The sequence below is a fragment of the Triticum urartu genome, chromosome 1 (genome assembly GCF_003073215.2).
Source record: "Triticum urartu cultivar G1812 chromosome 1, Tu2.1, whole genome shotgun sequence".
NCBI classification, from domain to species: Eukaryota; Viridiplantae; Streptophyta; class Magnoliopsida; order Poales; family Poaceae; genus Triticum; species Triticum urartu.
In genome coordinates, this window is record NC_053022.1 from 428,433,363 (window position 1) to 428,447,867 (window position 14,505).

Below are 14,505 nucleotides of genomic sequence, written 5' to 3' on the forward strand. Positions count from 1 at the left end.
CTATCTCTCCCCTAAGGCCCACTAAGGCCCAATACTTCCCCGGGGGTTCCGGTAACCCCTCCGGCACTCCGGTTTTCTCCGAAATCACTCGAAACACTTCCGCTGTCCGAATATAGCCGTCCAATATATCGATCTTTATGTCTCGACCATTTCGAGACTCCTCGACATGTCCGTGGTCATATCCGGGACTCCGAACTACCTTCGGTACATCAAAACACATAAACTCATAATACCGATCGTCATCGAACGTTAAGCGTGCGGACCCTATGGGTTTGAGAACTATGTAGACATGACCGAGACATGTATTCGATCAATAAACAATAGTGGAACCTAGATGCTCATATTGGTTCCTACATATTCTACGAAGATCTTTATCGGTCAAACCGCATAACGATATACGTTGTTCCCTTTGTCATCGGTATGTTACTTGCCCGAGATTCGATCGTTGGTATCTCAATACCTAGTTCAATCTCGTTACCGGCAAGTCTCTTTACTCATTCCGTAATGCTACATCCCGTAACTAACTCATTAGCTACATTGCTTGCAAGGCTTATAGTGATGTACATTACCGAGAGGGTCCAAAGATACCTCTCCGACAATCGGAGTGACAAATCCTAATCTTGATCCATGCCAACTCAACAAACACCATCGGAGACACCTGTAGAGAACCTTTATAATCACCCAGTTACGTTGTGACGTTTGGTCGCACACAAAGTGTTCCTCCGGTATTCGGGAGTTGCATCATCTCATAGTCATAGGAACATGTATAGTTATGGAGAAAGCAATAGCAACAAACTAAACGATCATCCCATTAATCAAATGATAACTCATGTCTATGGTTAGGAAACATAACCATCATTGATTCAACGAGCTAGTCAAGTAGAGGCAAACTAGTGACACTTTGTTTGTCTATGTAGTCACACATGTACTAAGTTTCCGGTTAATACAGTTCTAGCATGAATAATAAACATTTATCATGATATAAGGAAATGTAAATAACAACTTTATTATTGCCTCTAGGGCATATTTCCTTTAGTCTCCCACTTGCACTAGAGTCAATAATCCAGTTCACATCGTCATGTGATTTAATACCAGTAGTTCACATCTTTATGTGATTAGTTCACATCTCCATGTGACTAATACCTAAAGGATTTACTAGATTCAATAATCTAGTTCACATCGCTATGTGATTAACACCCAAAGAGTGATCATGTTTTGCTTGTGAGAGAAGTTTAGTCTATGGGTCTGCAACATTCAGATCTGTATGTATTTTTGCAAATTTCTATGTCTACAATACTCTGCACGGAGCTACTCTAGCTAATTGCTCCCACTTTCAATATGTATCTAGATCGAGACTTAGAGTCATCTTGATCGATGTAAAAAGCTTGCATCGACGTAACTCTTTACGACGAACTCTTTTATCACCTCCATAACCGAGAAATATTTTCATAGTCCTCTAAGGATAATTTTGACCGCTGTCCAGTGATCTACTCCTAGATCACTATTGTACTCCCTTACCAGAATCATGCTAAGGTATACAATAGGACTGGTACACAACATAATATACTTTATAGAACCTATGACTGAGGCATAGGGAATGACATTTCATTCTCTTTCTATTTTCTACTGTGGTCGGGTTTTGAGTCTTTACTCAACTTCACACCTTGCAACACAGGCAAGAACTTCTTCTTTGACTGTTTCATTTTGAACTACTTCAAAATCTTGTCAAGGTATGTACTCATTGAAAAATCTTATCAAGCATCTTGATCTCTCTCTATAGATCTTGATGCTCAATGTGTAAGCAGCTTCACCGAGGTCTTTCTTTGAAAAATTCTTATTCAAGTATCCTTTTATGCTATCCAGAAATTCACTATCATTTTCGATCAACAATATGTCATCCACATATAATATCAGAAATGCTACTGAGCTCCCACTCACTTTCTTGTAAATACAAGCTTCTCCAAAAGTCTGTATAAAACTATATGCTTTGGTCACTTTATCAGAGTATATATTCCAACTCCGAGATGCTTGCACCAGTCCATGGATGGATCGCTGGAGCTTGCACACTTTGTTAGCACCTTTTGGATCGAAAAAACCTTTTGGTTGCATCATATACAACTCTTCTTTAAGATATCCATTAAGGAATGCAGTTTTGACATCCATTTGCCAAATTTCGTAATCATAAAATGCGGCAATTGCTAACATGATTCAGACGGACTTAAGCATCGCTACGGGTGAGAAGGTCTCATCGTAGTCAACTCCTTGAACTTGTCGAAAACCTTTTGCAACAAGTTGAGCTTTGTAGACAGTAACATTACCGTCAGCGTCAGTCTTCTTCTTGAAGATCCATTTATTCTCTATGGCCTGCCGATCATCGGGCAAGTCAACCAAAGTCCATACTTTGTTCTCATACATGGATCCCATCTCAGATTTCATGGCCTCAAGCCATTTTGCGGAATCTGGGCTCATCATCGCTTCCTCATAGTTCGTAGGTTCGTCATGGTCAAGTAACATGACTTCCAGAATGATACGTCTCCAACGTATCTATAATTTTTGATCGCTCCATGCTATATTATCTACTGTTTTGGACATTATTGGGCTTTATTATCCACTTTTATATTATTTTTGGGACTAACCTATTAACCGGAGGCCCAGCCCAGAATCGCTGTTTTTTGCCTGTTTTAGGGTTTCGAAGAAAAGGAATATCAAACGGAGTCCAAACGGAATGAAACCTTTGGGAACGTGATTTTCTCAACAAACAAGACCCGGGAGACTTGGACCCTATGTCAAGAAAGGAAACAGGAGGCCACGAGGTAGGGGGGCGCGCCTACCCCCACTAGGCGCGCCCTCCACCCTCGTGGGCCCCCTGATGCTCCACCGACGTACTCCTTCCTCCTATATATATCCACGTACCCCCAAACAATCAGATATGGAGCCAAAAACCTAATTCCACCGGCGCAACTTTCTGTATCCACGAGATCCCATCTTGGCGCCTGTTCCGGAGCTCCGCCGGAGGGGGCATCGATCACGGAGGGCTTCTACATCAACACCATAGCCCCTCCGATGAAGTGTGAGTAGTTTACCTCAGACCTACGGGTCCATAGTTATTAGCTAGATGGCCTCTTCTCTCTTTTTGGATCTCAATACAATGTTCTTCCCCTCTCTTGTGGAGAACTATTCGATGTAATCTTCTTTTTGCGGTGTGTTTGTTGAGACCGATGAATTGTGGGTTTATGATCAAGTCTATCTATGAACAATATTTGAATCTTCTTTGAATTCTTTTATGTATGATTGGTTATCTTTGCAAGTCTCTTCGAATTATCAGTTTGGTTTGGCCTACTAGATTGATCTTTCTTGCAATGGGAGAAGTGCTTAGCTTTGGGTTCAATCTTGCGGTGTCCTTTCCCAGTGACAGTAGGGGCAGTGATGTCTACTACACAACCTTCTTCTTGTAGACGTTGTTAGGCCTCCAAGTGCAGAGGTTTGTAGGACAGTAGCAAATTTTCCTCAAGTGGATGACCTAAGGTTTATCAATCCTAGGAGGCGTAGGATGAAGATGGTCTCTCTCAAGCAACCCTGCAACCAAATAACAAAGAGTCTCTTGTGTCCCCAACACACCTAATACAATGGTAAATTGTATAGGTGCACTAGTTCGGCGAAGATATGGTGATACAAGTGCAATATGGTTGGTAGATAAAGGTATTTGTAATCTGAAATTAAAAAAACAGCAAGGTAACTAATGATAAAAGTGAGCGTAAACGGTATTGCAATGATAGGAAACAAGGCCTAGGGTTCATACTTTCGCTAGTGTAAGTTCCCTCAACAATAATAACATAATTGGATCATATAACTATCCCTCAACATGCAACAAAGAGTCACTCCAAAGTCACTAATAGCGGAGAACGAACGAAGAGATTATGGTAGGGTACGAAACCACCTCAAAGTTATCTTTCCAATCAATCCGTTGGGCTATTCCTATAAGTGTCACAAACAGCCCTAGAGTTCGTACTAGAATAACACCTTAAGACACACATCAACCAAAACCCTAATGTCACCTAGATACTCCAATGTCACCTCAAGTATCCGTGGGTATGACTATACGATATGCATCACACAATCTCAAATTCATCTATTCAACCAACACATAGGACCTCAAAGAGTGCTCCAAAGTTCTACCGGAGAATCACGACGAAAACGTGTGCCAACCCCTATGCATAGGTTCATGGGCGGAACCTCCAAGTTGATCACCAAAACATACATCAAGTGAATCACGTGATATCCCATTGTCACCACAGATATCCACGACAAGACATACATCAAGTGTTCTCAAATCTTTAAAGACTCAATCCGATAAGATTACTTCAAAGGGGAAACTCGATTCATTACAAGAGAGTAGAGGGGGGGAAGAAACATCATAGGATCCAACTATAATAGCAAAGCTCGCGATACATCAAGATCATGCCAAATCAAGAACACGAGAGAGAGAGATCAAACACATAGCTACTGGTACATACCCTCAGCCCCGAGGGAGAACTACTCCCTCCTCGTCATGGAGAGCACCGGGATGATGAAGATGGCCACCGGAGAGGGATTCCCCCTCTGGCAGGGTGCTGGAACGGGTCTAGATTGGTTTTCGGTGGCTACAGAGGCTTCTGGCGGCGGAACTCCCGATCTGTTGTGCTCCCTGGAAGTTTTACGATATGTAGGTATATATGGGTACAAGGGGTACGTCGGTGGACCGAAGGGGGGCCACGAGGCAGGGGGGCACGCCCCCTACCCTCGTGAGCACCTCCTTCATCTTCTGACGTAGGGCCCAAGTCTATCTGGTAGGTTTCCTTCCAAAAATAACTTCTCCAGTTGATTTCGTTCCGTTTTGACTCCGTTTGATATTCCTTTTCCTCGAAACACTGAAATAGGCATAAAACAGCAAATCTGGGCTGGGCCTCCGGTTAATAGGTCAGTCCCAAAAATGATATAAAAGTGTATAATAAAGCCCATAAACATTCAAAACAGTAGATAATATAGCATGGAGCAATCAAAAATTATAGATACATTGGAGACGTATCAGCATCCCCAAGCTTAATTCATGCTCGTCCTCAAGTAGGTAAATGATAAAAACAGAATTTTTGATGCGGAGTGCTGCTTGGCATAATTTCAATGTAATTCTTCTTAATTGTGGCAAGAATATTCAGATCCAAAAGATTCAAGACAAAAGTTTAATATTGACATAAAAATAATAATACTTCAAGCATACTAACTAAGCAATCATGTCTTCTCAAAATAACATGGCCAAAGAAAGCTATCCCTACAAAATCATATAGTCTGGCTATGCTCCATATTCACCACACAAAATATTTAAATCATGCACAACCCCGATGACAAGCCAAGCAATTGTTTCATACTTTTGATGTTCTCAAACCTTTTCAATCTTCACGCAATACATGAGCGTGAGCCATGGATATAGCACTATAGGTGGAATAGAATGGTGGTTGTGGAGAAGACAAAAAGGAGAAGATAGACTCACATCAACTAGGCGTATCAACGGGCTATGGAGATGCCCATCAATAGATATCAATGTGAGTGAGTAGGGATTGCCATGCAACGGATGCACTAGAGCTATAAGTATATAAAAGCTCAACAAAAGAAACTAGTGGGTGTGCATCCAACTCGCTTGCTCACGAAGACCTAGGGCATTTTGAGGAAGCCCATCATTGGAATATACAAGCCAAGTTCTATAATGAAAGATTCCCACTAGTATATGAAAGTGACAACATAGGAGACTCTCTATCCTGAAGATCATGGTGCTACTTTGAAGCACAAGTGTGGTAAAAGGATAGTAGCATTGTCCCTTCTCTCTTTTTCTCTCATTTTTTATTTTTTTTATTTGGGCCTTCTCTTTTTTATGGCCTCTTTTTTTTGGGCTTCTTTGGCCTCTTTTTTTTCATCCGAAGTCTCATCCCGACTTGTGGGGGAATCATAGTCTCCATCATCCTTTCCTCACTGGGACAATGCTCTATGATGATCATCACACTTTTATTTACTTACAACTCAAGAATTACAACTCGGTACTTAGAACAAGATATGACTCTATATGAATGCCTCCGGCGGTGTACCGGGTTATGCAATGAATCAAGAGTGACATGTATGAAAGAATTATGAACGGTGGCTTTGCCACAAATACGATGTCAACTACATGATCATGCTAGCAATATGACAATGATGGAGCGTGTCATAATGAACGGAACGGTGGAAAGTTGTATGGCAACATATCTCGGAATGGCTATGGAAATGCCATGATAGGTAGGTATGGTGGCTGTTTTGAGGAAGGTAAATGGTGGGTTTATGGTACCGGCGAAAGGTGCGCGGTACTAGAGAGGCTAGCAAGGGTGGAAGGGTGAGAGTGCGTATAATCCATGGACTCAACATTAGTCATAAAAAACTCATATACTTATTGCAAAAATCTTACAAGTTATCAAAGCAAAGTATTACGCGCATGCTCCTAGGGGGATAGATTGGTAGGAAAAGACCATCGCTCGTCCCCGACCGCCACTCATAAGGAAGACAATCAATAAATAAATCATGCTCCGACTTCATCACATAACGGTTCACCATACGTGCATGCTACGGGAATCACAAACTCAACACAAGTATTTCTCAAATTCATAACCACTCAACTAGCATGACTCTAATATCACCATCTCCATATCTCAAAACAATTATCAAGTATCAAACTTCTCATAGTATTCAACACACTCATAAGAGAATTTTATTATTCTTGAATACCTAGCATATTAGGATTTTAAGCAAATTGCCATGATATTTAAGACTCTCAAAATAATCTAAGTGAATCATGAGAGTTCATCTATTTCTTCAAAATAAAACTACCACCATGCTCTAAAGGATATAAGTGAAGCACTAGAGCAAATGACAAACTACTCTGAAAGATATAACTGAAGATCAATGAGTAGTCGAATAATTGTGCAACTATGTGGAGACTCTCCCATTCAATAATTTCAGACCTTGATACTTTATTCAAACAGCAAGCAAAACTAAATAAAATTACATCTAAGAATAGCAAACATCATGTGAAGAAGCAAAAACTTAGGATCAACCGAAACTAACCGATAGTTGTTGAAGAAGAAAGGTGGGATGCCAACCGGGGCATCCCCAAGCTTAGACGCATGAGACTTCTTGAAATATTATCTTGGGGTGCCTTGGGCATCCCCAAGCTTGAGCTTTTGTGTCTCCTTAATTCCTCTCATATCACGGTCTCCCTAAATCTCAAAAGCTTCATCCACACAAAACTCAACAAGGACTCGTGAGATAAGTTAGTATAAACCATTGCCAAAACCTTATCATACTCTACTGTATCAAATCACTAAAATTATTATTAAACATTGCATACTAAATGCATCTGCATATTTAATAGTCCTATCCTCAAATAGAAACATTAAAGAAGCAAACATATGCAGACAATGCAAACATAACAGCAATCTGCCTAAACAGGATAGTCTGTAAAGAATACAGCAACATCCACACTTCCCTAGCTCCAAAAATTATGAAATAAAATTACCACTGTAGTAAATTTATCAGAGCTTAATATGCAAAAGGTTTCAACATTTTATCACATTCTGAGTTTTCTAGGGAATTATTGCAACAGCGGTAAACTTTCTGTTTTCAAACAGCAACATGTATACTTGTAACATAGGCATAGTAAAGGCTATCAAGGCCACTTTTATTGAAATAAAAGATTCAAATTTTTTTTCTAAATAACAGAAAGCAAATACTAACAAAATAAATTAACGCTCCAAGCAAAACACATATCATGTGGCGAATAAAAATATAGCTCTAAGTAAAGTTACCGATGAATGAAGACGAAAGAGGGGATGCCTTCCGGGGCATCCCCAAGCTTAGGCTCTTGGCTATCCTTGAATATTAACTTGGGGTGCCTTGGGAATCCTCAAGATTAGGCTCTTGCCACTCCTTGTTCCATAATCCATCAAATCTTTACCCAAAACTTGAAAACTTCACAACACAAAACTTAAAGTAGAAAATCTCGTGAGCTCCGTTAGCGAAAGAAAACAAAAGACCACTTCAAGGTACTGTAATGAACTCATTATTTATTTATATTGGTGTTAAACCTACTGTATTCCAACTTCTCTATGGTTCATACCCTCCGATACTACTCATAGATTCATCAAAATAAGCAAACAACACATCGAAAACAGAATCTGTCAAAAACAGAACAGTCTGTAGTAATCTGGATCAAACGTATACTTATGGAACTCATAAAATTCTCAAATAAATTGATGTACCTGAGTAATTTATCTATTAATCATATTCAAAAAGAATTAACTAAATAGCACTCTCCAAATAAAAATGGCAGCAATTCTCGTGAGCGCTAAAGTTTCTGTTTTTTACAGCATGATCAACAAGACTTTCCCCAAGTCTTTCCAAAGGTTCTACTTGGCACAAACACTAATTAAAAGTGTAAAACCACATCTAAACATAGGCTAGATGAATTATTTATTACTAAACAGGAGCAAAAAGCAAGGGACAAAAATAAAGTTGGGTTGCCTCCCAACAAGCGCTATCGTTTAACGCCCCTAGCTAGGCATGATAATGACAATGATGCTCACATAAAGGATAAGAATTGAAACATAAAGAGAGCATCATGAAGAATATGACTAGAACATTTAAGCCTAACCCACTTCCTATGCATAGGGATTTTGTGAGCAAACAACTTATGGGAACAATAATCAACTAGCATAGGAGGGCAAAACAAGCATAACTTCAAAACTTTAAGCACATAGAGAGAAAACTTGATATTATTGCAATTCCTACAAGCATATATTACTCCCTCATAATAATTTTAAGTAGAATCATGAATGAATTCAACAATATAACCAGCACCTAAAGCATTCTTTTCATGATCTACAAGCATAGAAAATTTATTACTCTCCACATAAGCAAATTTCTTCTCATGAATAATAGTGGGAGCAAACTCAACAAAATAACTATTATGTGATTGAAAATTAAGATCAAGATGACAAGTTTCATGGTTATCATTGTTCTTTAAAGCATACGTGTCATCACAATAATCATCATAGATAGGAGGCATGCTTTCATCATAATAGATTTGCTCATCAAAACTTGGGGGACAAAAAATACCATCTTCATCAAACATAGCTTCCCCAAGCTTGTGGCTTTGCATATCATTAGCATCATGGATATTCAAGGAATTCATACTAACAACATTGCAATCATGCTCATCATTCAAATATTTAGTGCCAAACATTTTATAGATTTCTTCTTCTAGCACTTGAGCACAATTATCCTTTCCATCATACTCACGAAAGATATTAAAAAGGTGAAGCATATGAGACAAACTCAATTCCATTTTTTATAGTTTTTTTATAAACTAAACTAGTGATAAAACAAGAAACTAAAAGACTCGATTGCAAGATCTAAAGATATACCTTCAAGCACTCACCTCCCCGGCAACAGCGCCAGAAAAGAGCTTGATGTCTACTACACAACCTTCTTCTTGTAGTCATTGTTGGGCCTCCAAGTGCAGAGGTTTGTAGGACAGTAGCAAATTTCCCTCAAGTGGATGACCTAAGGTTTATCAATCCGTAGGAGGCGTAGGATGAAGATGGTCTCTCTCAAGCAACCCTGCAACCAAATAACAAAGAGTCTCTTGTGTCCCCAACACACCCAATACAATGGTAAATTGTATAGGTGCACTAGTTCGGCGAAGAGATGGTGATACAAGTGCAATATGGTTGGTAGATAAAGGTATTTGTAATCTGAAATTATAAAAACAGCAAGGTAACTAATGATAAAAGTGAGCGTAAACGGTATTGCAATGATAGGAAACAAGGCCTAGGGTTCATACTTTCGCTAGTGTAAGTTCCCTCAACAATAATAACATAACTGGATCATATAACTATCCCTCAACATGCAACAAAGAGTCACTCCAAAGTCACTAATAGCGAAGAATGAACGAAGAGATTATGGTAGGGTACGAAACCACCTCAAAGTTATCTTTCCAATCAATCCGTTGGGCTATTCCTATAAGTGTCACAAACAGCCCTAGAGTTCGTACTAGAATAACACCTTAAGACACACATTAACCAAAACCCTAATGTCACCTAGATACTCCAATGTCACCTCAAGTATCCATGGGTATGACTATACAATATGCATCACACAATCTCAAATTCATCTATTCAACCAACACATAGGACCTCAAAGAGTGCCCCAAAGTTCTACCGGAGAATCATGACGAAAACGTGTGCCAACCCCTATGCATAGGTTCATGGGCGGAACCCGCAAGTTGATCACCAAAACATACATCAAGTGAATCACGTGATATCCCATTGTCACCACAGATATCCACGGCAAGACATACATCAAGTGTTCTCAAATCTTCAAAGACTCAATCCGATAAGATTACTTCAAAGGGGAAACTCGATTCATTACAAGAGAGTAGATGGGGGAAGAAACATCATAGGATCCAACTGTAATAGCAAAGCTCGCGATACATCAAGATCATGCCAAATCAAGAACACGAGAGAGAGAGAGATCAAACACATATCTACTGGTACATACCCTCAGCCCCGAGGGAGAACTACTCCCTCCTCGTCATGGAGAGCACCGGGATGATGAAGATGGCCACCGGAGAGGGATTCCCCCTCCGGCAGGGTGCTGGAATGGGTCTAGATTGGTTTTCGGTTCGGAACTCCCGATCTATTGTGCTCCCTGGAAGTTTTACGATACGTAGGTATATATGGGTACAAGGGGTATGTCAGTGGACCGAAGGGGGGGCCACGAGGCAGTGGGCGCGCCCCAGGGGGGTGGGCGCTCCCCCTACCCTCGTGAGCACCTCCTTCATCTTCTAACGTAGGGTCCAAGTCTATCCGGTAGGTTTCCTTCCAAAAATAACTTCTCCAGTTGATTTCGTTCCGTTTTGACTCCGTTTGATATTCCTTTTCCTCGAAACACTGAAATAGGCATAAAACAGCAAATCTGGGCTGGGCCTCTGGTTAATAGGTCAGTCCCAAAAATGATATAAAAGTGTATAATAAAGCCCATAAACATTCAAAACAGTAGATAATATAGCATGGAGCAATCAAAAATTATAGATACGTTGGAGACGTATCAGGCAGCAAGGCACGTATTGTATTGTTGCCATCGAGGATAACAAGATGGGGTTTTCATCATATTGCATGAGTTTATCCCGCTACATCATGTCATCTGGCTTAAGGTGTTACCGTATTTTTAACTTAATACTCTAGATGCATGCTGTATAGCGGTCGATGAGTGGAGTAGTAGTAGTAGATGCAGGCAGGAGTCGGTCTACTTTTCTCGGACGTGATGCCTATATACATGATCATGCCTAGATATTCTCATAACTATGCTCAATTCTGTCAATTGCTCAATAGTAATTTATTCACCCACCGTAGAATACTTATGCTCTCGAGAGAAGCCACTAGTGAAACCTATGGCCCCCGGGTCTATCTTTATCATATTAATCTCCTACTACTTAGTTATTTCCTTTGCTTTTTTACTTTGCCTTTATTTTACTTTGCATCTTTATCACAAAAATACCAAAAATATTATCTTATCATATCTATCATATCTCACTCTCGTAAGTGGTCGTGTAGGGATTGAAAACCCCTATTCGCGTTGGTTGCGAGGATTTATTTGTTTTGTGCAGGTACGAGGGACTCGCGTGTAGCCTCCTACTGGATTGATACCTTGGTTCTCAAAAACTGAGGGAAATACTTACGCTACTTTGCTGCATCATCCCTTCCTCTTCGGGGAAAACCAATGTAGTGCTCAAGAGGTAGCAAGAAGGATTTCTGGCGCCGTTGCCGGGGAGGTCTACGCAAAAGTCAACATACCAAGTACCCATCACATACCCTTATCTCCCGCATTACATTATTTGCCATTTTCCTCTCGTTTTCATCTCCCTCACTTCACCCTTGCCGTTTTATTTTCCTCCTCTTTTGTTTGCCTTTTTCCCGTATCTATCATTGTTTGTGTTTCCATGTGCCTTCTATTTTCTTGCATCTTTGCTTTCTAAAAATCTATTGATATGGATCCACTTAAAGTGTTCTACTTGGATCATCTTCGATCCTTATGTGCTCGTGCTGAAACCCCAACTAGCCTAGTTGATGGGAAATCTTTAGATGAGCATGCTCATTTTGTGCGTCATCGTTTGTCTGAAAAAGGGAAGCTCTTATGGTATCATATAAATAGTTTGCTATGCTATGCTTGGAATCTTTGTGAAATTTGTGGTTTACTTGTTGCTCTAACAACCCTAAAAAACACCTTCCCTACCAATGTGAGTTCAATGATAATAAAATCTTATCTTCTTATGCAAAGGGTGTTTATAGTTATTATGATATCGAACAAATTGAAGAATCTGTCGTTTTTAAGGGTGCTCATGAAGTTTCTTCTTTGATTGAAAAGTATGATTTCACTCTCAATAAATCTGAAAACTCCGTCATACTTAAATATTGCAATGAAAACTTTTCTCATAATGTCTATGTCCAAGAATTTATTGAAAGAATGACCGTTGCTTTGGAAGAAAATAATGATATGCATGAATCTATAGATAATGATGATTCTGATGATTTGTTCGAAATATCCCTTGATGAACATGATGCTTGCTATTCTTGTGGCCATGATGCCAATATTTATGAAGATGAATTTGCTATAGTTCCTTATGTTAAACATGAGATCGTTGCTATTGCACCCATACTTGATAGTTCCTTCGATGAAAAGCATGATTGTAATGATGTTATTATAAATTCTTGTAATGTCAATTGTGTTAATGATATGCAAAACCCTAAGCTTGGGGATGCTAGTTTTGCCATGACTACTATTTGTTGCAATGATCATGATTGGGGTGATTCTTCTTTTGATCTTGAAAATTTATTTAAGCCCCATGATGAATATGAGATTGATAATAGTGTTTGCAATATTATTGAAAGTGGGTTTGGAAGAGTGTCAACTTTAGATCCCACATATTTGGAGAATGTTCAATCTTATGAAGTTTTTGATAAAAGTGGGTTTGGAGAGGTCATGACTTTAGTTAATGTTAATCCCACTATTTTGGAAGAGTGTCAACTTTGCATGCATGTGGATCATGTTGAAAATATTTTATGTGATAGCTATTTTGTTGAATTTGCTTATGATCCTACATGTATTATTATGAGAGAGGAAAATATGGTGGTAGAAATTTTCATGTTACTAAATTACCTCTCATTATGTTGAGATTGCTATTGTTTCTTTCCGCTTCCTTGCGTATGCTAGTTTTTGCTTGCCTTGATAATTTGTTTGCCTATAAGATGCCTATGCATAGGAAGTATGTTAGACTTAAGCGTGTTTGTCACATGTTTTATGATGCTCTCTTTGTTATTTAATTCTCGTGTTTTCATGTGAGCATCATTAAAATTGTCAATGCCTAGCTATAAGGCTTTAAAGAAAAGCGCTTGTTGGGAGGCAAGCCAATTTTATTTTTATTTCTTGATTTTTGCTCCTATTTAGTAATAAATAATTTATCTAGCCTCTGTTTTGGTTGTGTTTTTGTGTTTAATTAGTGTTTGTGCCAAGTAGAACCGTTGGGAAGATTTGGGGAAAGTCTTGTTGAACTTGCTGTAAAAAACAGAAACTTTAGCGCTCACGAGAACTGCTGTCATTTTTATTTGGAAAGTGCTATTTAGTTAATTATTTTTGCAGATGATTAATAGATAAATTCCTCACGTCCAGAAATTTATTTTAGAATTTTTGGGGCTCCAGATCTTGCGCTATATACAGATTACTACAGACTGTTCTGTTTTTGACAGATTCTGTTTTTCGTGTGTTGTTTGCTTATTTTGATGAATCTATGGCTAGTAAAATAGTTTATAAACCATAGAGAAGTTGGAATACAGTAGGTATAACACCAATATAAATAAATAATGAGTTCATTACAGTACCTTGAAGTGGTCTTTTGTTTTCTTTCGCTAACGGAGCTCACAAGATTTTCTACTTTAAGTTTTGTGTTGTGAAGTTTTCAAGTTTTGGGTAAAGATTTGATGGATTATAGAACAAGGAGTGGCAAGAGCCTAAGCTTGGGGATGCCCATGGAACCCCCAAGATAATCTAAGGACACCTAAAAGCCAAAGCTTGGGGATGCCCCGGAAGGCATCCCCTCTTTCGTCTAGTTCTATCGGTAACTTTACTTGGAGCTATATTTTTATTCAACATATGATATGTGTTTTGCTTGGAGCGTCTTGTATTATTTGAGTCTTTGCTTGTTAGTTTGCCACAATCATCCTTGCTGTACACACCTTTTGAGAGAGCCATACATGATTTGGAATTTGTTAGAATACTCTATGTGCTTCACTTATATCTTTTGAGTTATGTAGTTTTGCTCTAGTACTTCACTTATATCTTTTAGAGCACGGTGGTGGATTTGTTTTATAGAAACTATTGATCTCTCATGCTTCA